At 37.1% G+C, this 3204-nt stretch overlaps 1 non-coding gene across 1 annotated transcript; it reads right to left on the minus strand.

The window, feature by feature from the left end:
- Positions 1 to 1801: 1801 nt before the first annotated feature.
- On the minus strand, positions 1802 to 1905 carry LOC112098650. Its single transcript, XR_002905760.1, has one exon. It is a non-coding gene; the product is annotated as a small nucleolar RNA R71 (small nucleolar RNA).
- Positions 1906 to 3204: the final 1299 nt, after the last annotated feature.

The raw sequence follows: 3204 nt of genomic DNA on the forward strand, positions 1-3204 counted from the left end.
ACACAGGATTATTTTCAACCAAACCGCGTTACTGTTCATCCGGGTCAAACCGCGTTACTGTTCAAAGTCGGGTCAAACCGTGTTACTGTTCATCCGCGTGGTCAAACGTGGACTGTTGACTGATGACGTGGCGCAATCCTGAGCGTCCAAACTGTTTTTAATCCGATGGCCATGATTTACTCCATGTATCTATAAAAAGGGGGCCTCCCCCCCCTAATTGGAGATCTCTGAATCCATTTTTGGGATCCATTTTTTGTAATTCCCTCTCCATCTTGTATTTTCTTCGTATTTTAATAAATTCCCATTTTGCCCCTAGTTCAATTATGAGTAGCTAATTTCCGTTCAAGCTTGGGTTGAAGGTGAAGTCTCAACATGTGTCATGGGCTTAATTTGGTAAATTTATTTTCTCTTCCCCTCTAGTTTTTGTGGATGTTTTGACTTCTCGTCGACAAATAATAATATTCTTGTCTAGTACCGCCTTGGTTTCACCGGCCCCCTAGTACAAGGTTATTATTATTTGGCACGATAAGCCCTTAGCACCATATTGATTAGAGCGTGGTTCATGAGGTGTGGATTCCCCCCTTATGATTTAATTGGCATTAATACGGATTATTTAGCCCATGATGCATGTTGATACGGATCCAGATACCCAAGTACGTCAATTTAATAGATTTTCTCTTCAATTTATTCTCTCCATTGCAATTCCAATTTTAGAATTTATTCTCGCCATTTTAATTTAAGTATTAGCATATTCCAAATCATTTCCCCCATAAATCCAACTACCCATTTACAAAATTAATTCTATATATAATTAAAATCCACCTCCTCGTGGGATCGCCACTCGTCACCATTAGTCTATACTACAATAGATTCGTGCGCTTGCGAGTACATTAAAATTTGCACAACAAGTTTTTGGCGCCGTTGCCGGGGAGGTAAGTAATTTTAATTCATAGAATTAATTTTTGTGAATAATTTCTTTTATTTGTTTTCTTGTATTTTTTTTATTATTAAAAAAAAAAGAAAAAAAAAGTGAATCTACATTTAAAGGTTAGTATTTCTTTTCTTTTTCTCTTCTTTAAAATTTTGTAATTTAATTTTCCATTTATTTTTCTTTGTAATTTTTTTTTTGTTTATCTTATTAATTTAATTTTTAGTTAATTTCTTTCACGTATTTATTTTTGTGTATTTTTATAGAAAGGTTGTAATAGCGCAATAAGGTTAGTATCGTAATTTCTCCCTCTTCTTTATTTTTATTTGTTTTGTTCCCATCTTTATTTTTTGTTTTGTTTATTTTGCATCTTTATTTTTATTTTATTTATTTTGCATGCATGGTCGTAGGTCATTATTACCTAATCTTGAACCTATAGACCTTGAATTAGAAAAAACATTTCGCACACACAAACACGTTAAAAATAAAATGGATTTACAAGCACCACAGGAGAGGCCATTTAAGGACTATTTTAGTCCCTTAGCTAATTTGAGCACATCATGCATAAGATACCCAAATGTAGCTGCTAGGAGTTTTGAATTAAAACCTAGTGTGTTAAATTGTCTCCCTACATTTTATGGCCTAGAAAATGAGGATCCATATAATCATTTGAATGATTTTCATGCCATTTGTCAAACATTCAAATATGAGAATTTTTCAGATGATGATGTTAAACTTAGACTATTCCCATTTTCTTTAAAAGATAGAGCTCGTTCATGGCTTAATACATTGCCTGCTAATAGCATTGCATCATGGGAACAAATGGTTACAAAATTTTTAAATAAATATTTCCCAGTGCATAAAACCAATGCTATTCGCATGGAAATCTAGGAGTTTACCCAGAAAGATGACGAGCAATTTTTCGAAACATGGGAGCGATTCAATGGGCTACTCTTGAAGTGTCCACATCATGGGTACGAGAAATGGCACCAATGCCAATACTTTTTGGAAGGATTATTGCCGAATGTGCAAGAATGGCTAATGGCAACGAGTGGAGGAGAGCTAATGTCAAAAAGTGCATCAGAGATTTGGGAATTCTTCCAGCGACAAGCAGATAATTCCCAACAACGGAGTCGATCGCTCAGGACTACTAGAAGAATTAAAGGAGTGAATGAGGTTCAAATTGGCGAATCAAGTTCAGAAATTAAAGAAGTCAAAGCGATAATTGAAGGTCTCTCTCGACAAATAGCATCATTATCGACTGCTAAATCAACAGAGCCACATGACCATGACTCATACTCAGATCAAGCCAATGCCATAGGTGTAATGAGAAAGCCATCAAATTACAACCCATACTCCAACACATATAACCCTGGATGGAGAGACCACCCCAATTTTTCATGGTCTCAAGGATTCCAACAGAATGGACCAATAGCTCCAGCTCCACCAATTCCACAAAATCCTCAAGCCTCTCAGCCACCATTTAGACCATACAATCAGAACCAGAACCACTCTCAACCTAGACCATGGGAGGATGCATTCCAGAATTTTAGGAATGTTACTCACTCCACGATTGAGCAACAGAACCGCACCATTGATGGACTACGAAATGAGTTGAGAGCGGGCTTCAACTCACAAGCCCAATCAGTTTCAAGCCTTGAGAAGATGGTGGGACAACTTGCTTCTTCAGTTCAGACCTTGGCAATGACTGTTGAGAAAGGCAAGTTTCCAAGTCAACCAGTGCCTAATCCTAAAGGAGTACATGAAACAAGTACCAGTTCACCACAGCAGCATGGAGAGGTCAAAGCAGTTATGACCTTGCGAAAAGGAAAAGAAGTCGACAACAAAGTGGAGATGCCGGTAACCAAAGAAAATCAAATTGTACCTGTGAATGTTGAAGACTCATCACCGGAGGAGAAAGAAGAAACCAACCCACGAGAATACGTTCCGAAAGCTCCATTTCCTCAAAGGTTAGCGAAAGGAAAAAAGGGAAAATCCACAGGTGAGATTCTCGAAATCTTCAAACAGGTAAGTGTTAATATCCCTTTGCTTGATGCTATTAAACAAGTTCCATCTTATGCCAAGTTTCTTAAAGACCTTTGTACTAAAAAGAGAAATATGCATGTTCAAAAGAAGGCATTTTTTACAGAAAACGTTAGTTCTATACTCCCACATTAAATTCCTTTTAAAATGCAAAGACCCTGGCTCCCCCACTATCTCATGAAGGATAGGGAACCACACAATTGAGAATGCTTTGTTGGAATTTAGGAGCTAGT

The sequence above is a fragment of the Citrus clementina genome, unplaced genomic scaffold (genome assembly GCF_000493195.1).
Source record: "Citrus clementina cultivar Clemenules unplaced genomic scaffold, Citrus_clementina_v1.0 scaffold_5, whole genome shotgun sequence".
Taxonomy (NCBI): domain Eukaryota; kingdom Viridiplantae; phylum Streptophyta; class Magnoliopsida; order Sapindales; family Rutaceae; genus Citrus; species Citrus x clementina.